At 41.6% G+C, this 27,596-nt stretch overlaps 1 long non-coding RNA gene across 2 annotated transcripts; it reads right to left on the bottom strand.

Moving 5' to 3' along the window:
• Nucleotides 1-5,741: 5,741 nt before the first annotated feature.
• Nucleotides 5,742-12,424, bottom strand: LOC133384340 (uncharacterized). 2 transcript variants are annotated; one of them, XR_009762516.1, is made up of 3 exons: nucleotides 12,327-12,424; nucleotides 10,293-10,358; nucleotides 5,742-6,285 (listed from the first exon to the last, which is right to left on the bottom strand). It is a non-coding gene; the product is annotated as an uncharacterized LOC133384340 (long non-coding RNA). The 2 variants fall into 2 exon arrangements; XR_009762517.1 differs by lacking the exon at nucleotides 5,742-6,285 and adding an exon at nucleotides 6,294-6,489.
• Between the last annotated feature and the right edge of the window lie 15,172 nt (nucleotides 12,425-27,596).

Raw genomic sequence — 27,596 nt, 5'->3', positions numbered from 1 at the left:
TTGTTAGCTTTGTTATCTGTAATAAATACTTAATTTGGTTTACCAAAGGCCTGATCCTTGGCTGGGGTTTCACAGACCAGAAGGGAGGGTAAGGTAATGACCAAGGCTGAAGGGGAACTGTAACAAATGGTGGCAGCGGTGAAGAGAATAACAATACCAGTATTCAGAGTCTCTAGGAATACTAGTATTGGGACGTTACTGGTGGTTGCCTAGCAGGGGGATCTGTTGAGATCTGTGCTAGAGCGGATAGGTAAACCATAAGAGAGTGCGGTCCGGACTGGTGGAGTCCCTGGTGGTGCCTAGAGACAGGCAGTAACCACGAGCAGGTAGGAACCTGACAGGGAGAGCCAGGGAAGGACGCCTCACACACACATATTGCAAAAACATTTTGTGCATTTTAAGGATATGATTACAGCAAGATTGCTTCACAGAATTTGAGTCCAAAACTGAATGCATATGTTTATACAGTGAAGTGAAAAAGTTGAATTATTTAGCATAGAGGAAAAATTAAATTCAACCAATACAACAAAATACACAGTAGCAAAGCACTTAAATATGATTATACATATAAAGATACTTGGGCCTGAATGTGGTCTACTTCTCCACACACATCAGAACAGGTGGTAAACCTAGATTTAGACTACAGCACTTCAGATATGGAAAAGTAAATGCTGTCAACAAGCATTCTTTCCTAGACTTCTTCATGCTAAATTAGATTTCTACAGGGATGTAGCAAGCATTTGAAATGGGAGGGGGCTTGAAATACAAAACCCACCCACTCAAAAAAAAAGAAGAACCTTGGAACCTATTTCACATTGATCCAAACCTACTGTGTTGATCAAAGTATGAAATGGGTTGGAATTTAAGGCCCCCTCACTTCCACAACTAGTCTCCCCTCTTTTGCAAGCAATCCCCCTGCTCAAACTGTACTAATACAAAGGTGGAGGTGTAATTAGAATTAGGAAGGAGCCTGGCTCACAAACAGGCAGGCCAGCTGGCCAGCAGTGTCAAGTCTGGTGAAATGATGGTTAAAGTGTATTTTAACAGTATTTCACTATTATCTTGTATTTTGGACGTTGTTTGGTTCTTTTATTGTTTGTTTGTTTGTTTTTGGTTCTTGATTTATTGTATTTATTGTACTTATACACTGTGCTTGTTTTATCTTTTATGTACACTGCCCAGAGAGCCTTCGGGCTTAGGGCGGTATATAAATTAAATAAATAAATAAATAAATAAATAAATGACAATTGTTTTTAGCAAGCTCAGAAGAGTTGTTTCTTGCCACAGTCAAAGGATTTTCTCTGCCCAGAAACAATGATAAATCCCTTGATCCTTCATGCTACTAGCTCTCCCCCCCACAGCAGTAAGTGCCCCCCCATTCAGTCCTTGCAAATTCTCACAAACACCCTCAAGGTTTTTTTTAAGTATTGGGATTTTTTTAAAGAAATCATTTTTAAGGAATGATTGTACTACTCAAGCAGTCTTTGTGGTGAAGAGGGAGATGTTTGCCCATCCTTAGTTTTCTGTGTATATACATTTTATTTTTCCAGTCCAGGAGCACTCCATCATGTGGGAACCTCCACATACAGTATGATATGAGACAGCTGAGAGAGATAGGTTTCCCATGACATCTTAAAAAGTAGGTCTGTCTGGCTCATTTATTTACCCAGTCACTGTAGTGTTGAAATTGTTAGGATATATCCTGATGAGCCAGGGCCCTGAAATTTGGTACACATGTATTCCAAGAAATCCCAATTATTAGAAAAACTAAAAAACAGGATATTTGAACAATTTCCTATTAAAATGCCTCTGGAACTCCTTAAGAACATAAGAAGAGCCTGCTGGATCAGGCCAGTGGCCCATCTAGTCCAGCATCCTGTTCTCACAGTGGCCAGCCAGGTGCCTGGGGGAAGCCCGCAAGCAGGACCCGAGTGCAAGAACACTCTCCCCTCCTGAGGCTTCCGGCAACTGGTTTTCAGAAGCATGCTGCCTCTGACTAGGGTGGCAGAGCACAGCCATCATGGCTAGTAGCCATTGATAGCCCTGTCCTCCATGAATTTGTCTAATCTTCTTTTAAAGCCGTCCAAGCTGGTGGCCATTACTGCATCTTGTGGGAGCAAATTCCATAGTTTAACTATGCACTGAGTAAAGAAGTACTTCCTTTTGTCTGTCCTGAATCTTCCAACATTCAGCTTCTTTGACAGGAGCTGAGAAAGGTCCGGTTCGGAATAAACCTCCCCCCTGGGATAAAAACCAAAGAAATGATGAAATTTTAAAAGGGGTAGGCCTAGAAGTAGGCATTGTGAGAGCGGGGGCACAGGATATAAATTCAGAAGAGCAAAATTACCACAGGCCTAACCACAAGTGCCAAAGACACTTGAAGAGAGACACTGCTTACAAGTGCCTGTACGCTAATGCTAGGTGCCTGCGAACCAAGATGGGAGAACTGGAGTGCTTGGTCTTAGAGGAGAGCATTGATATAGTGAGCATAACGGAGACCTGGCGGAATGGAGAAAACCAGTGGGATACGGTTATCCCTGGATATAAACTATATCGGAAGGACAGGGAAGGACGTATTGGTGGCGGAGTCGCTCTATACGTGAAAGAAGGCATTGAATCCAGCAAGCTCGAAACCACACTTTGGAGATATTTTACTGCTGATTTTATGAAATATATGTTATAACATTTCTAATTTGAATTGTTATTTTGGAGTTGTGGGGAGGGCCTACATAGCTATGACAGTAGAGCTGATGGTCAGTAACTAGTCATATTACAAAATTCTGCTGGAAAGAATTTTACAATAAGATACTGTCTGTTTTAATCAGCACTGGTACGGTAACAATAAAGTAAAATTAAAACTGAGGTCATAATTTTGTTAATATGGTTAGGAAAACATTTTGGTAAGCTGTAATACATAAAATATTCACATGTGCTCATTTTACAAAATGTTTTTTTTAAAAAAAGGAGACATCCAAGGCTTATTAGTTTAACCACTAAAATGTATCTTGTGAAAGAATAGATGTTGCTTTTATTCCAAAACAGAAACATGAACTGACTCTCATTAGCCAACCGTATTATAAAAAATACAGGAATTTTTTCCCAAGTCTTTGAAAAATTGCAAATGCTATGATATACTTAATTTGGAAAAAATCTTCAGTTGTGTCTAATATTTCCACATTGCTTCATCTAAGACACATTGCTTCATCTAAGGTATCAAGAATTAGGTTCCTCTGAAAGATTTAAATGCATTTCAGAAAACATGAAAACATTATTGGTTAATATACACTTAAATGTCATGATGTGGTTCACACTACCATTGTGCTTCCAGGTGGCTCCACCACCACCAAGATCCAACCATGCATCTTTTGGATTTAGGTCCTCATCTAACAAATAATTGTTCCATTCAATGATCCAACACATTTGCTGGCTTATTTAATTAATAATTGCTTCTCTGTTACTACCAGCAATACCAATGAACTTTATTTTCTTAGTTGGACAATCCAAAACAAAAAAATACAAAATGCATTTAATTGTAAGGAACAATTAAATATTATTAAACTAACAGTTATGTTCAAAGGAAAAAAGTGATCTATGCAGTGTTTCTCAACCTTTTTTATTTTTTTGTTGCAGGACTACAACTCCCATCAGCCCCAGTCAGCATGGCCAATGGTCAGGAATTATGGGAACTGTAGTCCAGCAACAAAAAAATAAAAAAAAGTTGAGAAACACTATGGTGTCCAGTAGTGTCACTAGGGTTGGTGTCACCCAGTGCGGTAACTCATGGTGTCACCCCCATGGACCTCCTCCCGTACCAGACCATATAGAATCCTTAGTAATGTTTTTTGTACTAATGTTACTCGTAAATCATAATTCCCGTATATCACTGAATGTAATGGTAATAGTAGTGACATAAACAACTAGCAAAATTAAAATTACACCATTAAATAACAATATCATATGCACAGCTTAAATGTATTTACATTTATACACAGTTTCATGTGGTTAAAGTGAAAATTTGGTAAGAAAACAATAGAATTCGAAGTAAAAACGTTTAAGAACTACATCAAAATTATGTTCATTTTAACATTAAACTTTACTGTTACATGTGGCATGATAGAATATCCCTGCACAATAAAAAGGGTTGCTGGAAAGACTCCACACATGCACACGCACACGCACGCACACACACACACACACAGAGCCAGCTGTGGGATCGTCACACAAACAACCTAGAACATTTTTTCCCTTTCACAAGGACATGCAAAAGATTGAACCCAGGACCTTCTGCATGCAAAGCACATGCTCAGCCTACCACTGAGATATAGGGTAGAAAAGCACTCACTGTTCTGCTGGTTCTGCAGGTATGACAACAGTTCTACAGATATGACGACAGTGCAGGGGCCGTCAGAAAAAGGGAACCTGCTTTAAATAAGAGAGGGACAATGACCGCAATGCTTTTCCCGTATCAGGAAAATCGCCAGGGCAAAGTCTGTGGGGCTTGGCGTATGGGGCTCTGCTCCCCACTCTACCTACAACAAGTATGCAACAGAAGCTCCTGCTCCCACCAATACAGTTCTAGCAATGCGCTGCCCAAGGGTTCATGCTTAAGACACTCATGTCTGTTAGGGGTTAACAGACAGCACAACAAAGGCAGGCATTAATTTCTGAACAGACACATTTTCTGACCCCAGACTAATGTGAAGCCCCCCGCCCCACTTTCTAATGTTAGAAATACACAGTAGGGCTGCAGTACAGCAGCTTGTACATGCTCAGAGGCACTGTCTTCCTTTATTCCAGGGCTGAGTCCCCTGGCAATGGAAACAGGCTCTAATGCCTCATTAAAGTTCCCAGACATAACTCTGATTCCACTAGGAATGAATGAACTTCATAACAGTCTGAAGCCTGGATGTGATCACCTTTCTATGGGGCAGTGGGATCACAAAGGGGGCTTGATTTGAGGCACACCAGAACTAAACCCCAGGACCTGTTGTCATCAGCAAGACTCACCGCTTTCCCCTATATGTGAGAAAACAAACAAAAACAAACAATAGTTCCTCTGTTCATGTGCAGTGTGCTTCCCCCCCCCTTCTTTTCTCCGAGAAGGATACCCAACTTTTGGTGGGCTTGGGAGGAAGTCCTACAGCAAAGGGGACGGAATTGCAGCAGAGTTTCCAGCTATTGTTATTTTTGTTATTATTATTATTATTTAAAGAAACTGTTAAAAGGTGGAAACAGATTCCTATGGAGGAATAAAATTAAACTAGGAGTGGCGGAGGGGGAGGAGAGAACATACAAAGAGCCTGGCTGCTGGATCAGACCAAAGGCCCATCTAGTCCAGCATCGTGTTCTCACAGTGGGCAAGCCTACTTTACAGGGTTGTTGGGAGGATAAAATGAGGATGGGGGCACCATGCACACCATCTTGTTTGGAATAGTTAGGGAAGCAACTGAAAACAAAATGAATAGTATCACAACATCTTTATAGAAACCTACATTGGAAATACTGTGCACTGGTCACCCCATCTCGGAAAGGACACCGTAGGACTGAAATGATCAAAGGATTCAGGTTGAAGCAAGTTCCTCAAAAGGAAAGACAAGCATGTGGAACTTGGTTTAGAAAGAAAGGGAGACCTGTCATGGAGGTTAGTAAAAATTATGAATGGAGACAAGATTTTTTTTCTCATTCTCCCATAAATCTAAAATCCAGCACTGTTCAATGAAGACATCTGGCAATACCATCAGGACTGACAAAATAAAACATTTATTTCCAGAATTTAACTGATTAGATTCATTACTCCAGGATGAAGTAATGTCACAAGATGTGATGATAAGACCACTAGTTTACATGGTTTTAAAACATTAAACAAATGCATGGATAATAGATATCTTGACTCATAGCTGTTGAATAGATCTAAATAGACACCCCATGCATATTTTAAGACTACAGTATGTTAGGGACAAACAAGGGGAAGATTGCTGCCTTTATGGCTTGTAAGCTTCCAAAAGACATATGATTGGTTGCTATTACAAATATTATGTTGGACTATCACTAGATCATCCAAGAGGTTTCTTTGCATGTTTTAAAGAGCCATCTTGCAGAGGTGCTGCTTAGTTATAGGCCAATATGTGGGCAGTCAATACAAGAGCTGAATAAGATCCAGATTCCATCAAGCCAGATCAAAGTTCCATCAGTCACAGCTTCTGGGACAATTGTAGACAGGAGACAAAGGTGATGTCTTTCCTCTGTTGCTTGTCCATCTGTGGCTGCAATCCTAATCCCATTTACCTAAGAGTTAACCCAATGAATTCAATTTGACTTCCAGGTAGACATGGTTAGGATTGCATTGTAAACCGGAGGCTATCATTACATTCCTCAGTTAAGCATGTCTGTGAAACATCAGTTACTCAACAGTCCTGAAGGATCAAGGCAAAAACCCATCTAATGCACACCTTGTTTTCCATAGAAAGCAGACAGACGTTTTCAGGAAGACTGTAGGATGAATGGATCACACACACACAAACACACATATCTGTTAGAGAAATACTACCTATGAATTAGGAGATTCTGTATAGCTGTGACAGCTAATAGCTGTACATAAGACCTATCCGTGCATTAGAATCATAGATATGGAAGGGACCTTGGACATAATATGGTCCAGCGTTCTTCAACCTTGGGTCCTCAGATATTGTTGACTTACAACTCCATTCCCGATCACTGGTAAAAATTGATGGACATTATGTAGACCCACACTATCAGGGGACCCAAAGTTGATGAATATCCATCTAGTCCAACCTCCTACTCCAATGCAGGATGCAACTACAACATCCCTGACAGATGGCCATCCAGCCTCTGCTTAAATACCTTCAGCAAAGAAGAGTCCACCACCTCCTGAGACAGTCTGTTACTGTTGAACAACTCTTACCATCCATTTGTTCCTCCTAACGTTCAGCAGAAATCTGCTTTTTTGCAATTTCCACCCATTAATCAGTCCAATCCATTTTTAAAAGCCATTTTAAGCCCCAGAAATATCTGAAATTCTCACCCCTCCATTAAATATTTCAATTCCATCCAGTCATTACATGGCCTCTATAACTAAGAACCTGCACCTATGCTTCCTCCCAATCCAGTATTTGCAACCCCATCTAAAACCCTGGAGAGCCGCTCCCAGTCAGTGCAGTGAGCTAAATGGACTAATAGTCTGACTCAGTATAAGGCAGCTTTCCTGTGTTGCCCAGGTGGTTAACACCAAAATACTTACTAATAAAATTAAAAGGGGTAGGGAAAGAAAGAGAGTCAGAGAGTTCATAGAAGGCAGATATCTATCAATATAAAAATAAATAAGAGACCTATCCGTATAAAAATTAATAAGCAAGCAGTAATACTGTGAAATACAATCAAATGAGCGCAGAAGAGTCCCCAGCCCCTTCAAAGGGGGAAAATGCCATTCTAAATCCCCAAGAGCAACATGTGGCACCCAGGCAGCAAGATACACTGCCCCTGCTGCGGGAAGCTCTCCTAGGCCATGACGAACCTCGACACCCTTTCTGGGCCTGCCGTGGAGAAGGTTAAGGAAGGGGAGGCAGCATCCCTCTTTCCTTCCTTCCCCCAGGCAGGCAGGTAGGCCTCAGATGCCCTCCACCCGCTCTGCCGCCCAGAGCCCCGCGTTTCCGCTCCTCCTCACCCGTCTCTCCCTCGGCTCAGCAGCGGCAGTGTCTCTGCCTGCGGGGCCCCATTGCGGCCGCTCCCACCCAGCAGCCCCCACAGCATGTGGGGTGAAGCCGGGCATCCTTTCCAGAGCAGGGGAACCAGCTCCGGGGCTAAGGAGGAGCTGGCCTGGCCTGGCCCAGCCTGGCCTCCACCACCACCGCCTCTTCGCGACTCCTGCTGAGGCTGCCAGGCCACTCGGGTGCCATCTCCTAGCAACCGTGCCTGGCCCTGCCCGCTCCCGAGATGGCACCCAAGCGGCCTGGCAGCCTCAGCAGGAGCCGCGAAGAGGCGGTGGCAGTGGAGGCCAGGCCAGGCCGGGCCGGCTCCTCCTTAGCCCTGGACTCCCCCCAGGCCCCCGGAGCTGGAGCACCGACAATCTAAGCAGCTGGGTGGGGAGGAATCAGCTGCTCGGCTGACCCGCTTCCCGGTGCCTAGGGGCGGGGCAGCTCTGGGTGTCACCCCTCTCATGGTGTCACCAGGTGCGGCCCGCACCCCCTGCACCCTCTTAGTGATGCCCCTGATGGTGTCTGGTAACTCAATGTGTAAAGAGAGAACAAAGAATCTCAGGGCAAGGTGTAGATTTTATGTATTTATAGATGGATTGCATTTATAAATTGTATGTTTGGGTAATCTCACCTGTTATTAAAAGTTTAAATGAAAAATGTTGGTTAATAGCCTTTTCCACTTTATTATGTATTTCTATAATCTGTTTTAAGATTTTTAGATATATAAATATTATTTTAAAACATGTTATATCTAATATTTAAATATTAAATCTATTGCAATTTATTGTAATACACATATGAAATAAAGTTTAAAAATACAAAATTGGTCTTCAGGGAAAATTACAGTGGATGTTATTCTTTGCTAATCCTACTCAGAGTAGACCTACTGAGGTTAATAAACATGACAAATTTAGGATTATTAATTTCAATAGGTCTATTCTGAGTAGGACTTAGTTAAATACAACCCATTGTATTTATGGCACTAATTCTTAGATTTTTACCTGCAAAAATCTACAATTCCAAGGCTTCCTAGGGTCAATAAATGCTGCCATGAAGCATCCCCAATATTATCCTCCCCCCTCCATGAAGTCCTACAGTAAGTTTAGGTGGCACCAAGTTAAGCCTGTTACGAATTGGGCCTTCACTCCAGTGATCTACGAAGTTCTTTGCTTGTACCAATACATGAAATTTGTATCTCATAACTATGATTTATAAAAATTATGCTCCTCAATTGACCTCATTCAAGTGTTAATACTAGAGGAGCAGCTCTGTAATATGACAGTGAAAACAAATATTCTTTGAAGTATATCCCTTAATAGTATTTGTTTTGTTGTGTTCTTTATAATTCAATAAATAAATAAATTCCAGTGAGATTTGATATCTACTCATAATGGGCTCAGTGGGCAAACTCTTGGGATAGCTACTCAGAATGCCCCAATCATAAGATTCAATACTATCACTATTGCACACTTAAGCCCCTTTTCAGAGCCTGGACATTTCACCCAAGCACTGAAATGGAGCCAAACAAGAATGCTCCCAAATATGAGAACGGAAGCCATTAATTGTGGGATTCACTTCTTTGCTACTAAAGCAAGAAATATAAATGTACTTCTCAAAACCAGAGACTAATGCTCTGCTTTGATTTGGTTGCATTATCCCACAATCAACTGTAAAAACTTTAAAGAATCAACACCAACCAAAACTCAAGGAGATGGGAGGGAGTGGTGGAGAGAAATTAGCCCATTATTTATAGTGATAATAATTATTCTGGGGGGTCATTTCCTCTGCAGAAAGCAAAGCAGCTTAAAGAACTTTTTTTCATACTGACTCCAAATTATTGTTTCACATCTCTGTGCCATCTTTTTATTAAACAATAAAGCATATTTTGCTCTTGGAGTTCTGGAATCAATTATAGCACATCTGCACACAGCGGATGCTTTGTGGTGTGGACATGTAAGTAACAGCAATGAAGAATTAGATTGCTTATTGAAAGAGTGTGGCTGCCCAGAAGATTTTAGTATTTGCACTGGCCAAATTAAGCAAAATTCAGTAGCTAGAACTCAGGAAAAGTATGAAATAGATTATGACTACCTAAGGAATTATTGCAACCATGACTTTTATCAGAAAAAACTAACCCAGCACGGGGGGGGGGGGAAGTGAGGACAATTGTCACTTTAGGTCAGACTTCATATGTTTTAGGACTTATCTACACTATACCCCTATGTCAATTTTCATGGCCTCCCCGAAGAATCCTGGGAATTGTAGGTTAGTGAGATGCTGAGAATTTTGTTAGACGTTTCTAACCTGTACAGAATTATACAATTAGAATCCCTTGTAAGGGGGAATAACTGTCATACCAGTTTCATAATACGTCTTTTAAAACCTGCCAGCAAAGAGATATGAATGTTCATATATATGTGCAAAACAAGAAATGTAAAGATTTTGTTTGATTTTTAGCTTATGGACAGTTCAATTCCATGCTGTTTGGAAGGGTTCAATTGCTATATTGTTCAACAAAGAAACAGAGAGTTCTTGAAGTGGACAAAAATCATCTCAGGAATGACTATACACAAAAAGCACCTCAAGCAAGCCCCAAATGAGACCAAACCACGGAAGGCTGTCAGCGGTGTGATTCTTCTATTTATTCTGAAATGAACAATAAAAGATTTGCATTGGTCTGAGTGGTTATAAGTGGCCACATGCTATTGAAATTGCATTCAAAGCTGTTTCCTGTTCATATATCAGCTAATGTGAATGACCATCACTCCATTAACATCTATCCCAAAGCTGCCACAGCTCTATACAACTTTTCTCTAAGGAGGAGGAACAGGTTATGAACTGCCCGGAAAGACTTATGTTGCTCTTTTACTTTTGTATAGGTTTAATTAAAAGAATGACGGGGGGGGAGGACAGGTTTTTAAATGTAAATCATTTTAAATAGCCTTTTAAAAATCAGTTATATAAAGTTTCTGTTTTTTTAAAAAATAACCAGGGTCATGATCCATTCCCTGTAGGATAGATTTAGGATTCTGTTCTGGGGGGAAAATGGAAGAATTGGGATACCCTGAAGAATGCACGGGGAAACAAATGTTTAGCAGAGGGTGAAGGGCAGGGAGTCTCCTGCTGAGTGGAATATGTGGCCATTGATTATAGCACGTGTACTTGCATTAAGTTGACATTTGCTAAAATGTTCTGAACATATTTCAAAGGAATAATAAAGGTAAATGGAGTTAAATGCCTAATTGGGTCACTTGGAGAAACCAATAAAAGATTTTTATTTTTGTTGGGTTTTTTCTTGAAAATATGAAAGATGAGCATTCAGTTTAAGAGCTCCTGATTAATGGGCTCCAGCTGTGCCACTTTGAATGCTCTACCAAGGGGAGAAATAGTTTTCTACATTTTCTGTTCATCAGACTTGGGCAATTTCTGTAAGCTTAAATCCAGACTTCAATGAGCCAGAGTAGGCCAAGAGACTGAATAATCTTAAGAAATTTCCTAAGAGTGTTTTGTGGGATGGGAGCTAAGATGCACTGACACACGTACAGCACATGGCGAGAAGAACAGGGGAGCTAGGATGGGTGGCACAGTCCACTTGAGCCACACATTGTGCATTCTGTTTTGCTAATACTTCTGCATTCTGCAGTGCTGAACAGTGAAACCAGCATACTTTGGGACCAAAATATTCTGGCCTGTATTTGTTAGCTATTCAAAGTCTGCCACTCTGATGCTAAACTCAGACAGAAGGTCTAAGACCTGCTAAGTAGCTTATTAGGATTAAGGTTTCGGTTATTATTTCCTTCTTTTAGTTCTAGAATCCTATGGACCTGCAGGTTCAAAAGTGATTGCACTTTTCCAGGTCTTCCATTTTAAAATTTAAATCTCTCAGATGTTCAGCAAAGATGGCCATAGCTTACCTTTTCTGACGTTTTGAGTCCAAAATCCATAGTAGTGTTGGCAATGCCTATCAGTTATCTCAGGTACCTTCTGTTCCAGCAGTTTAATTGTAGCAAATCATTATATTGTAAGGTCTTGGTTTAACTGTTTCAGCTGGTTTTCTTCTTCAGCAATTGACTCCAGTGCATCTAAGGAGCTTGTGTCTTTAACTGTTTTGCATGCTTGGGCACAATTGTACTGGGTTTCCTTCTTATATGAAACCTCATTGTCAGCAATTAAGTTGTTCACACCTAAATAGGGTTTAAGTAGCACTCGTGCTTTGATAGGGATCTCTGGCATACCCTTTCCTATCATTTTCCAAGTAGAGACAGTTGTGCAATCTGGTTTTTCTCTGGTGAGTTGGGGAGCATTTCTGTTCCAGTTTCACCTTGGACTGATGGCACCATCAAAACTACTACCCCTGTACTCTCAATTATTCTCGAAGACTAGAAGTAATGGTGAATAATCTCTTAGGCTCAAATTATTGTAATATAATAGCAAGTTTATTTATTTATTAAATTTATGTCCTGCCCTTCCTCCCAGAAGGAGCCCAGGGTGGCATATAGTTCTTGCAACTTATATTTGCAAATTACAGCAAATACAGTTATTGTTGCAACAACAACATAATAGCTACCACACTTTTAGCTTCCTCCCTCCTTCTTCATGTCTAGTAGAACTTACCTCATGTGAGATCATGTATCTCTCTACCCACGGCACCATCGGCAGCTGATGATATGAAAGGGGAGGGAGGACACAGGATGTTGTGACATCAAGACCTGAGGTTTGTTCAAGCAGATATTATAGAGAGGAGGGGGGAAATTAGATGCAGCTGTTTTCAGCAACAGCAGCTGCATATTTGCTGTAGCATCTAATTGGGCCTAAGGCTTCTTGCATTATTTATTTAGATAAAGTAAGTTTGCTCAGAATTGGAAAACCAATTCTAACTCAAAGCATACTTTCAGATTAAGAGATCCTCTTCCTAGAAAATAAATACATTATACTGAAAGTATCTGACACTTGACTGCAAGTTTGTATAAACAAACTTATGAATGAATTAGTTTTTATGTTATTGTTTAGCTTTCTTGCTTAGTGTTTGGTGTTTTTGATGTTTTATATGTTTTTTGCTTTGTACGTCGCTCAGAGTGGCTGGGTAGCCAGCCAGATGAGCGACTAAGAAATCGAATAAATAAAACAGACGTTTGTGCTTTTCACTTACAATTCATGTGTTAAAAATGAACTTATTTTCCACTTGCATAAACTAAATTGATTTTGCATTCCTGTGGGCATAGTAAACTGTTCTCGAATTGTCTATGGCTGGGGTTTCCTTTTACATTTAACCATGCCAGTCTAGCAACTGCTCTCAATATTCAGAAAAGAAGAATTATTTCTGGATTTGTGTGCGTGTGCGTGTGCATGCGCACGTGTGTGCAACTGCACGTGCATGCATGTATATTAACCAGTCACTGTAGCTGTGTCTTCAACAGTTGATTGATATACAAGACAGATATACAGGCAATGTTTATTAGAAAGTGAAAACATGTTGATTTTTGCACATGAGACTGCTGTGAAAGGCACAAGAACAGGACAGCTAGCAAGTCTACATACAAAAGAGTAATCTGTGAGTGTGTGTAAGAGCAGAATGACGTAAGATCTCCTGCAAGCAGATTCAGAATTCCTTTCTGAATTACTAGAAGCACCATCATCTTCCTTTCCTTTTTAAGGAAGTGATGAACAGGGCTGACACTAAAGGGTGGCCAGGTCGGGCACTGGTAGAGTGCCCTGCAACACAGAGGGGCCCCTGAAGGGCTTCTCGTAAAGGTGGGAGAGTACTGCTCCCCTGCTGCAATCCATGGCAGAGTCCCTGCCGCGGATCGCAGGGAGGGAGTTTCCAGGCCGTCCACCCATTTGCTCACTCCACCTACCACTCTCTCCTGTCTTCTGTAGCTGTGTGCACTGTGCGTGCAGGACTCCATCAATCAAGATGGTGGTGCAGGTTTCTTTAAGTGACCGATCCCCCTAACGCCATCTTGGTTGATGGCAGGCATGTGCATGCACGTCGCATACCATGCATGCGTACCATGAACCAAGATGGCAGCAGGGGCATCAGCCCCTTAGAGAAGCCTCCACTGCCATTTTGGTTGATGGCAGCCCTGCACTCACAGTGCGCACAGTAGTAGGAGATAGGACAGAGGTAAGTGGAATGGGCAGGAGCTGTGCGCCCAGGCAGGCTGGTGCCCAAGGGCCCAATAACGCCTGGCACCAAACCTGGTGATGAATATGTGCCAAAAAGAACATACCATACAGCAGCATTTAATCATTTTGAGCCTTTTAGATTAAAGAGGCACTTTGTGAAAATGTTTACTCTTTATTTTCTATTACAACTGACAAGGAGGTGTCACCACTTGCACAGAATGTTCTAGTTAAGCAGCAAGTACAGAAGATTACTATATTTCCATTTACAAAATCAAGACATCATTATTAAATGTATTTGGGGGAAATGAATTAATACATGCTTTTAGTAGACATTCTGCACAGTTGTCTTAGTGCAACAGTTTGGGCTCATTCCTGAACTTCTGTAATATTCACATTGTAAAAACTGTTATCAGTACTTGTTTAAAATTAATTTCAGTTCAGTGATCCACTTCACCAGGTCCAAACACCACTGGTGACCTATTACATGAAACAGTCCTTAAATGTTGAAATAGATAAAGATTACAGACATTTCAACAAGGGTTTTGTAGCAGGATAATTACCTCAATACAGTGAGAAATCCACATGCAGAAGCAGTCTTCCCTGTATATCTAATGCAGATGGATTTGAATGAATATGGTTTTCCATATTGCAATTTTCATCCAGGCCCCGGTGAACTGATTGGATGCATTTTTAATATGGATGAGGTAAGCATCTTATTTGCCGACAAGTTTTTATATGCAGTTACCTTTCCCCAGCTGGAGCTGGATTGGGGCCATTATTGTTAAATTTTATTTGATGACATAACCGTTGTAAATGTCTTTTTCATATTAATACTGTTTGAGTTACTGAATGAAGATTAAGAAATAACAAAAGAGCAAGATTTGGAGCTATATGCAACTGAGTCTTAAGCAAAAAGTAAAATCAATGAATGAAAATTCTCCCATGTCTGAAATTTTAAGCAATGCATTTACACTTCTAAGGAAGTTTATTTCTTGGTCCTCATAATATATGATTGTTAGCAATCTATGAATTAAAGGGCGGAACTTACAGCACAGTTCAATACTTATTCTATAGTTGTATCAAAAATCTACTTTATATTTTGGGAAAGTGTTTGTCTGCCCGCTATGCATCTGGACACCTCTTAAGAAAACATAACCAAACTGAGATGAAGGAGCAGGGTTTCATTTCTGTTTGGATACAATTAGATGCCATTTTGAGTCAAGATGGCAGACTGAACTGTTTGACACTGCACTGATTTGACACTGCACTGATTTTGAAAATGCACTGATTTATTTTATCTTTATTTTTGGTTCCTTAGAATTCCCAAGCAGCTCTGAGTACAAGGCTGCTAGTGTATCATGTTGGCAACATATGAACACCACATATCTGACAAGTTAAATTCAATTACAGATTGCACCTATAATTGGGTGAGGGCCATTCTGCTACACCCTGGGGGATGGAAGGAAACCTGCAGGACCACAAGCCAGCATACTCGGCTACATTCCTTGCTAGCATGCCTTCTCCCTTTGGCGGCATGGCCCAGCTTTGTCAACATGACATGAGGCATAACTAGGGCAAACTAGGAGAAAGACTACTTCTATTTGGTCTGCCTCTAATCTATACATTGAGCAGATGCAGTTAGGGGCATTGGTTTCCCCCTCAATCCTGCACTTTTTGATACTGTCATTGAATGGATTGACATTATATGAAACTAAATTTCCACATTTCGCTTGGGTCCTACAAGATCCCAGGGCAGGGACAGGCAATGTGGTGCCCTCCAGATGTTGTTGGACTCCATCCCCACCCCTATAATCCCTGACCATTGGCCAAGATGGCTGGAGCTGATGGAAGTTGCAGTCCAGCATCTGGAGTGGGCTACATTGGCTACCCCTGTCCTGGGCCAAATCCCAGTTCTCTTGTGTGCCACAAAGCCCCAGGCAACACCAGACCAAAGCTTCCCTCTGTGAGACCTACCAAAACTCCTCTTTCTTCCATCCCGGTGTCCCCCCCCTTCCCTTCAGGTTTAGCCAGGGGGACTGAGATTAGATCCTTCTTTGATCACATACCATTGTAATGGGGTTAAGATATTGTTCTTAAATGAATCTTTAAAATGTAAAGATTCCCTAATTTCAGCTTGAATAAGAGATTGGCTGTTACTGCTTTTGAACTCAGGAGGCCTTTCAAATTCTTCCAAAGAAGAAAATGGGCTGAAGAGAGTACAGCGTGTGTGTTCATCTGTCCACTTGACTGAGTTACCACCAAACTCAACGGAAAATGTTACATCCTCAAATTCCAGAGCCTAGTTTTAATCTGATGGAACTAAGAAAGCCACACTGAACTAAGCAACCGTGATTTACAGCTAATTTGTTTTCTCCCTGGAAAATAGACATGTAGACTATTTAAAACAGTAGCTGTTTTCCTCGTTCACCTGTTTTGGATCAAACTAATCTTATTATATAAAGGTAACATGAAGTTAATGTTTATGATGTTCTCAAAGTATTTACACGTTATTTTACAGTGGGGTTGTTCTATGGCTTTTGGCTCTTCCTTTTTTCCTATGGTCTCATAATAGCATAAAAACTGTCTTGCTCATTAAGATGGTTATTAGCACATTTGTTCTCAAGCAGTAAATCACTAACACATTGTCCTAATTTCCAAAATAATGGAAATCCCTGCCAAAGAGATCCCTTGATGCATCAAGAACTTGTTTCATGAAATTCAGAACAATCAGAGAAATTATAAAGAATGTTCAACACAGTTGAGCCTACCATAGTACCAAAAATATTTGCACATCCATTTGTATATCTACAGTATCTTCTTATTATAATCTACCAGGGATGAGAAGCAGAAAGAGAACCTTTGGTGTGCAGCATTCTGCACTTTCTCCAAACTCAGGGGCACAAAAGACACTTTCATAAATATCTACATGGCGGTATGGTAATGTGCTACTGAACTGCCAAATCCTGCAGTGCACATGAATAAAAATGCTGGTACTGTACTAGCTTCTTACTCACTTCTCCTGGTAGTCCACCGTGCGGAGGACACACACAACCAGCTTCACCATTTCAAAGCAGAGGGAAAGCAATACCTTCTTGGCTTGAAGTATGTACCTTCTACATACTTCTACATGTAGTATGTACCTTCTATATACTTTTCATGCAATGCTCTATAAACTGAAAAGAAGCTGCCATAAGTTGTGATTCATTGGTTGTGCTGGCAGTATACACCTATCTGGCTAAACAGGAAGCATAGGGAGCAAAGGAAGAGTACCTTACTCTTGATCCACTTTCATGTGGACAAGCCAGTAAAGGAAAATGCATTGCTACTGCTGATGTTATTATCTGCTGCAGCCTTCAGAAGATATGCAGGGCACCAATGTAGGTGTAAAGCACGTTCATGTGTGTCAATTACAGGAGTTGGACATTTCAAAAGCCCGTTTCAGAAGTGTCCCTGCTGCACTACAAGAAAAAAATGAAACTACAATAATATATATTGGTCGGTCTGCAAGTTTATTGACTTGGCCTGCTACTGTTATATTTCTTATTTAATTGTTTTATATTTAACACATACAAATGTTTATATATAATTGTAATTCTATATGGCAATAGTAACAAGTTCTCCTTTGACCCTCTATTACCATAGAAGTATGCTTTCACTGTGCTTTGTTCACTTTTTGCTATATCTAACAATGTTGTATTCACAAGATTGTAGAACCAAATTGCCTAATTTTCATTATTTTTCTATTTTGTTTTAACTGAGCCATAACATGAGGACCTCAGTCTGGCTAACAAGATCAGTGTGCAAAAACTGGCTTCTAAGCACATATCATTTGGTGAATCCAGGACCTAAGGATGTCACATGGAGCCACATTGATAGAGATTGCCATCCCCTGTAAAACCACCCTCGCATTTGCCTCAGTCTACAAGACAGGCCCAAATATATTTTTTCACTTAAGAATATATTCAGAATATGTGGAGATGCATTTTTACCGATGATACAGTGAAGCATCAGAATTCGCATAAATCAATAACTCTGTTCAGATGTTATATTCAGAAGTAAGTCCAACATGCAAGTGAGGACTGGTGTGCTAACTCCTCGCCCATCGCTCTCCATGAGTTATAAGGTGACTGTCTGCAGTGGGAAGCCCCCTGTACTCAAGGCTCCACACACCATATTGAATCCTGATTGTCTAGTGTTTTACATCACACCAGGAACTTACATGAGTAGAGCAGATTCCCCACAGGAAACTGTCATCCTACAACTCATGGAAGCAACAGGGATAATGGCAGGGGGTTGGGTCTACCACATTCATCCCCATTTGTCCTGTTCACATGTTCTACTTACACATTTTATTTATATATCCTTATTTATGAGAGTATTGCTATACCACCATGTTTGTATACAATACAGTCAGCACTGTTTACTCTGTATTTATGCTACACTGGAAACGTATAGAATTCTACAATATTGTACAAAAAAGCTGGTTGGTATTTCAGTGTAGAACTGAGCAACCATGGAGAAACTCAACAAATTCAGCTCTGTAGGCCCTAGGGGAGTGGCTAAACCCAGTGCCTTTGCTGAGTAGTACCATTTTGTTTCTCATACTAAAAATAATGTTCATGTTACGCAACTTGCTATAAAAATATGTTTTCATTGGTCTACCTAATTGTAGGTCTTCTGATATTATTTCCAAATTCCCTTGTCAGTTTCAGTGTTGGCACCCCAGAGATGCAGCAATCCCCCCAGAAAGTTTCACTTAATGCCTACATTACAGTTTTTTTGGTGCCAAGTGAATATCTTTTTATTTCCCCAGGTTTTTCAATCTAAAATATTTTTCATCTTTTTTACACCTGTTGTACTGATACTATGCTATTGTTGCTTTAGTTTGATGTTTTATTTTTATGTTGCATTTTTGTATTTTATTTTATTTTTCACTTCTATACTGCCTAGAAATCTTTTATTATTGGATGCGTATATAAATACTGAAAAGGAATAACAAAATACAAAGTTATGTAATTTATTAGTAATATGCAAAGCCTTAGTTTTTGGAACTATTGTACTTGTTTTTTTATGGATGTAAAAAAAATCATCATTACTGAATAGCAGTCAAAAACAAAGAGGTTAAAAAGAGGGTTGTCAGCACACTACAATGTCTTACCCAAAGTAACTATGCCACCCAGTGTACCAACGAAATTCATTTCTGTCTGAATGTCCACAGTCCGGATCTTGCAAAAGGTGTTGCTTAGCTGACCATTTACTCTGAGCAAGACCAAAAGTGTTAGAATAACCATACAATTTCTTAAATTCCAGATTAAATGGCCTAAAAAGCTCTCTGAGAGCCAAGACCTCTTGCAAGCCGGCAACTCTGGAGGTGGGGGGAGTCATCATCGTCTGTTAAGGAAGAAATTGCTATACTGAGACTTTCCCCCTCTTCTCTTGCCTCTATGGGATCCTTGCCCTTTCCCTGATGCCAGGTGAAAAGACTCCTCTTTAATACCTCCCTTTCTTTTAGTTCTCTCTTTCTTTTTTAAATTTACACTTTGTAGTGTGATGGACATCCCTCAACTCAAGCCAGCCTTTCCACACCCAGCTCTTTGCTGCCATGCTGCTCCACTATCCCAACACCCTCCCCTTATATAGTACTGGGAGGCCCATCCTACAAGGGAGAGCATGCATGCATGGGTGTTTGCAGCAGCTGTTGGAGCTGCATGGCTGGTAATGACCTGCAGTTTAGGCACTATGCCCCACACTTAAGCTCCAACAGCAGCACAATTACTTCATAGCACAAACAGGGCTGTCTAGACTATGAACCTGGAGCCTGCTAGGCAAAAGAAGTTGGGACTGCTAGGCTAGATGACCCATCCAAGCTCCATCACCCCAGCCAGCATCAGATGTAGCATACATCTGTTCACTGCTGCCCCCCCCATATGTCAGATGCAACATTAAATCCATATATGCACCCAAGGAACATTCCCATGCCATTCAGTTGAATCATACTCAGAGTAGGCCCACTGAAATTAATAGACTTAATGTAGTAATGTTCATTAATTTCAATGGATCTACTCTAAGTATAACTTAGCTGCAATCCAGTGCATGTCTACTCAGACGTAAGCCCCACTGATTTCAATGGGGCTTACTTCGAGGTAAGTATTTATTGGATTGCAGCCTCAGTTGGATATAGCCCATTGTGTGTATATATGAGATGGGGGGGGCTAATCATTACCCACAAAAGAGTACTAATATGCATTTACCTAAAATAATACTTTGAAAATCTTTTGCATGTATAATAGCCAAATCTAATGTATCTTGATTTCCATTTTTAAAGACTTTATTAAACTCTTGGGGGGAGGAGCTCTACATCTTTGAATGGCATCAACTATAACCTGCTCCAAATACAATTCTTTGATGCATGTCTCAAAAAAGAAATATTTTTTGCTTTCACTGGGCTAATTCTGTTTTGCTCATGCTCACACAACCTAAGATGGAAGGCAAAGTGATATTGTCCACTAAGCTTGGCATCAATGAGTAGTAAATCTAGTCCATAAAAGCTGGACATGGAAATAATTAGGTTATTTCGTTAGTCACCCTGTCAGTGACAGAGGGCTCCATTTTGTGCATGTGATTGCATTTGATCCTTGAAAGCTTTTATGTGCCAAAATGACAAGGTTTCCTCTGTTTTCTGTGGGAGATTTAACCTGCAGGCTAATAACAACTCTTATACTAAGTAAGGATGTACTCTTCTAAAATTTCACTTTTGTTATTTCCAGTTATTACCCTTTAATTCCACCATATTCATTTTTCTTGATTCTTGGTATACTTATCCTCTTTCTGTATCTATGATACACATGTTTCTGCCTGTACAATATTTTTTCTGTTTGCTGTGAGATATATACTACTCATTGGCAGCAGAGCCCATGCTGGACCTGCATAAGATCTCTCATGTTCAAACTATCTCCACTTAAAAGAACAGATGACGCACATCCAAACATTTATAAAAACAGATGCTGTTTATCCTCTCTGCACCTTTTTTTAATGGAATGTGTGCACATCCAAATGTGCATTTTAATATGCATCCAAGTGAACATTGCAATGAAAGCAATTCTGAGCTGATGGTTCACATCTCTGTAAATAGGTGAAATGTCTGCTCAGATGAGCATTTGAAATACACATCCCATTTATCTTCTGGTAAATGAAGTTCTACTGAACTAGTTTAAAAATCTCTGAACTACACTGGGAAGTAGTTCCCATCATGTTCATTCCCTCCTCGCATGCAAAACAGGAAGCTTAGCTTTCATTTTAAAAAAGGAAATCAATTAGACATCTATAAAGAAAGTTAGAAAGCATAACATGGAGACAACAGTCTAAGGCTTATTAGACAGATAAGGAAGCAGTGCTGTTGCTAAGGATACAGTCACTTGTGGTGGCTGGTGGCTCCATGCCAGTGGGAGTGGAATCCACTCCAGGTTTTAGTCTGAACTTTCAAGGAGCTACCCAAAGTGCCAAACCTATTTTGGCAATAGGTTTCAGCACGTTAGATAGCTCCAGCCTAAAACTTGGATTCCACTGCTGAAGAGATTTACTCCCTTCCAAAAACTTGCAGCAAGAAGTACTAGTACAGGAACAAAGCATACCTGCCTTAACAGCTGTGTGTCTGGCATAAATTAAAGAGGGCAAGCCTTTTCTAGTATGGAAACAGAATTATGGAGAAAGCTTCTCCTGTCAACGTTCTGTCTGTCAGACATCTTATTACTTGTAAATGGTTCCTGATTTACTTTTGGACCCTATGCTTCAGCACAGCAGCTTGTAAAATTCTGAATGCTCAGAAAATTGCTGAGGATAAACTTTGTACAAACAAAAATGTTCCTTCAGATGAACCTGAACTGAATTAGTTCATATTGTAAAAGTGGAACTAGAACTACTTTTTTGAACAGGATGAACTTGAACTAGAAGTAGTTCCTCTTAGAAATGAACTTCCAGGCCCTGGTTCCCTTCAACCTAATTTCTGATCCACTGAAAGCATGCTGCTCTTTATTGCCAATGTTTGTTGGGAAATTTTCAGCCTTCAGTCCCTCCAATTTGGGGGAAATAGGGCTTAAAAGGGAAGGGAAGAGGTACAAGAGATGATATTGCAAACATATGTTAGATAATGGAACAGACTGGGAATTTCAGAAGGAAATCACCCTGTGTTTTGTAGATAACAGTAAAGCCTTTGATTGTGGAGATCATGATAAACTACAGAACGCTTTAATTGGGGCTTGCAGGAGTTGATTACTGTAAACCGCCCAGAGAGCTTTGGCTATGGGGCGGTATACAAGTGCAATAAATAAATAAATAAATAAATAAATAAATAAAATATAAATAAAAGAAATGGGGGTGCCAACGCATCTGATTGTCCTGATGCGCAACCTATATGCTGGACAAGAGGCTATTTTAAGGACAGAATATGGAGAAACCAATTGGTTCCCCAACAGAAATTATGCGAGACAAGGGTGCATTTTATCACCTTACTTGTTTGCAGAACATATCACATGGAAAGCGGGATTGGACCAAGATGAAGGAGTTGTGAAAATTGGAGGGAGAAATATCAATAATTTAAGATATGCCGACGATACCATACTCTTAGCAGAAACCAGTAATGATTTGAAATGAATGCTGATGAAAGTTAAAGAGGAAAGCACAAAAGTAGGACTACGGCTGAATATCAAGAAGACTATAGTAATGACGCCAGAAGATTTATGTAACTTTACAGTTGACAACAAAGGACATTGAACTTGTCAAGGATTATCAATACCTTGGCACAGTCATTAACCAAAATGGAGACAATAGTCAAGAAATTAGAAAAAGGCTAGGACTGGGGAGGGAAGCTATGAGAGAACTAGAAAAGGTCCTCAAATGCAAAGATGTATCACTGAACACCAAAGTCAGGATCATTCAGACCATGGTATTCCTGATCTCTATGTATGGATGTGAACGTTGGACAGTGAAAAAAGCAAAAGAGAAAAATCAACACATTTGAAATGTGGTGTTGGAGGACGGCTTTGCGGATACCATGGACCGCAAAAAAGACAAATAATTGGGTGTCAGAACAAATTAAACAGAACTATCACTAGAAGCTAAAATGATGAAACTGAGGTTATCATACTTTGGACACATAACAAGAAGACATGATTCACTAGAAAAGACAATAATGCTGGGAAAAACAGAAGGGAGTAGAAAAAGAGGAAGACCAAACAAGAGATGGATTGATTCCCTAAAGGAAGCCACAGACCTGAACTTACAAGATCTGAACAGGGTGGTTCACGACAGATGCTATTGGAGGTCGCTGATTCATAGGGTTGCCATAAGTTGTAATCAACTTGAAGGCACATAACAAAAACAACAAATGGGGGGGCAGCAGCCCGCTGTGGTCTGGTGCCAGCTGTGTATATTATTTCTTTATTTATCGATAATATGTACAAGTTGTATAATCAATGAAAATATGTTTTTTAAAAATCAAAGTGGGGTAAGTCTTTGGATATCAGCGAGGCACTGACCAGACCCAGACCTGTTTATATAATATACACCCGTACCTTTCCCTTTCTGAGGGCTTGAGGATCAATGTATAATCAAAGTGCTCAGAAACAAGCCCAAGGAAGCATTTGCTCAAGCCAAAGAGGTGTGGCAGGAATTGTTGTTATAAAGAATTTGGAGTCTGACCTTGACTGTGCACTTCTTGGTCCAAGTTCAGATTTTTTGTCGGAGCTGAACTGAGAAGTTGTAAGATGCAGTGCCTGCATTTGATGGCACAATGAAAAAGGAAAGGGCTTAATGATTCACAGACATGTTCAGCCACTTGTGATAGAATGAGGTCCTGTGGGATATCGGTTAGGGCAGGATGAGAGAGGCTGAGTCCTCATCTGGTTGATTCAACCAAAGTCTGCATCTTACAGCACTGTGGCAGAGATGAAGGGCACAGAGAGGGGCAATCTTATCACCCCCTGCCTTTATTTGTGCTCTGCAGCTCTGGAGTAGCCTTGGAATCCCTCTGAATGAGGAGGAGGGAGTAATGGATGCCTCTGTTAGTCCCTGGACATTTCGTGAGGTTACTGCCATCTAGAGGTAATCCTATTTTAGAGTTGCCAATGGCCAGGGAATGGGGGAGGTGAAGAGAACAGAGAGAAGCACTCTCAAACAAATAAATGTTTATTTGCAGGTTTTTTTAAAAAATAACCTGCATAAGAGAGACTTATTTTCTTGTAGATACATTTTATGGAAAAGCACAGGCTTGCTTCAGAAAATAATTAAATTTGCCTTGAAGTCTGTATTTTAAAATGCACTTCATTTTTATAGACTCTCCATAACAATACAGTTAGAACATAAGAACTTAAGAAGAGCCTGCTGGATCAGGCCAGTGGTCCATCTAGTCCAGCATCCTGTTCTCACAGTGGCCAACCAGGTGCCTGGGGAAAGCCCGCAAGCAGGACCCGAGTGCAAGAACACTCTCCCCTCCTGAGGCTTCCAGCAACTGGTTTTCAGAAGCATGCTGCCTCTGACTAGGGTGGCAGAGCACAGCCATCACGGCTAGTAGCCATTGATAGCCCTGTCCTCCATGAATTTGTCTAATCTTCTTTTAAAGCCGTCCAAGCTGGTGGCCATTACTGCATCTTGTGGGAGCAAATTCCATAGTTTAACTATGCGCTGAGTAAAGAAGTACTTCCTTTTGTCTGTCCTGAATCTTCCAACATTCAGCTTCTTTGAATGTCCACGAGTTCTAGTATTATGAGAGAGGGAGAAGAACTTTTCTCTATCCACTTTCTCAATGCCATGCATAATTTTATACACTTCTATCATGTCTCCTCTGACCCGCTTTTTCTCTAAACTAAAAAGCCCCAAATGCTGTAACCTTTCCTCGTAAGGGAGTCGCTCCATCCCCTTGATCATTCTGGTTGCCCTCTTCTGAACCTTTTCCAACTCTATAATATCCTTTTTGAGATGAGGCGACCAGAACTGTACACAGTATTCCAAATGCGGCCGCACCATAGATTTATACAACGGCATTATGATATCGGCTGTTTTATTTTCAATACCTTTCCTAATTATCGCTAGCATGGAATTTGCCTTTTTCACAGCTGCCGCACACTGGGTCGACATTTTCATCGTGCTGTCCACTACAACCCCGAGGTCTCTCTCCTGGTCAGTCACCGCCAGTTCAGACCCCATGAGCGTATATGTGAAATTAAGATTTTTTGCTCCAATATGCATAATTGTTCATTCAGTTACTGGCCTGGAGTGTTTGCACCTTGAGTTGGGCCAGAGGGACAGGCTGGGAATCCTTTTGGTGTACCGCCCACCTTGCTGCCCAATGGCTTCCCTAACTGAGCTGGCGGAAGTGGTCTCGGATATATTGTTGAGGTCCCCCAGACTAATAGTACTGGGGGTTTTCAACATTCATGCCGAGACCACTTTGTCTGGCGCGGCTCAGGACTTCATGGCTTCCATGACAGCCATGGGGCTGTCTCAATATGTTAGTGGTCCAACACATGTATCGGGGCACACTCTAGACCTTGTTTTTGCTACTGAGCATGGGGAAAGTGATCTGGATGTAGGGAGTTTTACAACACTCCCTTTGTCATGGACAGACCACTGCTTGCTGAAGTTTAGACTTTCAGTAACCTCTTCCCTCTGCAAGGGTGGGGGACTTATTAAAATGGTCCGCCCCCGGAGACTAATGGATCCTGAAGGTTTTCAAAGGGCTCTGGGGGATTTTCCGGCTGATAGGACTGGCGCTCCTGCTGAAGCCCTGGTCGCTCTGTGGAATACGGAGATGACCCGGGCTGTAAACACGATCGCTCCTGCACGCCCTCTCCTGTGTAGAGCTCATACAGCTCCATGGTATACTCCGGAGCTGAGAGCGATGAAGCAAGATAGGAGGAGGCTTGAGCGGAAATGGAGACGAACTCCCGACGGATACAATTATGCGCTGGTTAGTGCTTCGACTAAGCTCTATGTAGGAGCAGTGAAGGCAGCTAAAAAACATCATTTTGCTGCCACTATTAAATCATCTCTTTGCCGCCCAGCGGAGCTCTTTCGAGTTGTCCGGGGGCTTCTCCATTCAAACCCTCCGGACACGGTGGAATCATCGGAGGCCCGCTGTAATCAGTTTGCCGATCACTTCCAGAATAAGATCTCATGTATCCGCCAGGACCTAGACTCTCAAGTTATAGCAGTAGATCCTAGTGAGATGTCCGGAGCACAGTCTTCTCCTGTTTTGTTGGATGAGCTTCAGTTGGTTCAACTCGAGGACGTGGACAAGGTGCTTGGACAGGTACGTGCAACCACTTCGGTACTGGATCCTTGCCCCTCCTGGCTGATAAAAACTAGTAGGAATGGAACAGGTAGCTGGGCCAAGGAAGTGATAAATGCCTCTTTACGAGAGGGAGTGGTCCCGGGCTGTCTGAAAGAGGCAGTGGTGAGACCACTCCTGAAAAAGCCTTCCTTGGACCCAGACAATTTTAACAGCTACAGGCCAGTGGCGAATGTTCCATTCCTGGGCAAGGTCTTGGAACGGGTGGTTGCTGGCCAGCTCCAGGCGCTATTGGATGAAACTGATTATCTAGATCCATTTCAATCGGGTTTTAGGCCCGGTTTTGGCACTGAGACAGCCTTGGTCGCCCTGTACGATGACCTATGTCGGGAAAAAGACAGAGGGAGTGTAACTCTGTTGATTCTCCTTGATCTCTCAGCGGCTTTTGATACCATCGACCATGGTATCCTTCTGGAGAGGCTCGCGGAGTTGGGAGTTGGAGGTACTGCTTGGCAGTGGTTCCGCTCCTACTTGGCGGGTCGTCTCCAGAAGGTAGTGCTTGGGGAACATTGCTCGACACCGCGGGCTCTCCAATATGGGGTCCCGCAGGGGTCAGTTTTGTCCCCCCTGCTTTTTAATATCTACATGAAGCCGTTGGGAGAGGTCATCAGGAGTTTTGGAGTGCGTTGTCATCAGTATGCTGATGACACGCAGCTCTACTTCTCCTTTTCATCTTCTTCAGGTGAGGCTGTCGATTTGCTGAACCGTTGCCTGGCCTCGACAATGGACTGGATGAGAGTTAACAAACTGAAGCTCAATCCAGACAAGACTGAGATGCTGTTGGTGGACGGGTTCTCTGATCGGATGGTGGATATATACCCTGTCCTGGACGGGGTTACACTCCCCCTAAAGGACCGGGTTCGTAGTCTGGGAGTCTTTTTAGACTCTTCCCTCTCACTTGAGGCTCAAGTAGCCTCGGTGGTTAGGAATGCGTTTTACCAACTTCGGTTGGTAGCCCAGCTACGTCCCTATTTGAGTAAAGAGGACCTTACATCAGTGGTACATGCTCTGGTAACCTCACGTTTGGATTACTGTAATGCGCTTTACGTAGGGCTACCTTTGAAGACAGTTCGGAAGCTACAACTAGTGCAAAATGCGGCGGCCAGATTGCTGACAAGGACCAAGCGGTCCGAGCATATAACACCTGTTCTGGCCAGCTTGCACTGGTTGCCAATATGTTTCCGGGCTAGATTCAAAGTGTTGGTATTAACCTATAAAGCCTTATACGGTGCGGGACCACGATACCTTGCGGAACGCCTCTTCCGATATGAACCGGCCCGTGCACTACGTTCTGCTACGAAGGCCCTCCTCCGGGTTCCAACTCACAGGGAGGCCCGGAGGGTGATGACAAGATCTAGGGCCTTCTCAGTGGTGGCCCCCGAACTATGGAACAGTCTCCCTGAGGAAGTACGCCT

This window comes from Rhineura floridana, chromosome 4 (genome assembly GCF_030035675.1).
Source record: "Rhineura floridana isolate rRhiFlo1 chromosome 4, rRhiFlo1.hap2, whole genome shotgun sequence".
Lineage (NCBI taxonomy): Eukaryota > Metazoa > Chordata > Lepidosauria > Squamata > Rhineuridae > Rhineura > Rhineura floridana.
The sequence above is the reverse complement of the archived record's forward strand: the minus strand, read 5'-3'. Positions and strand labels throughout refer to the sequence as shown.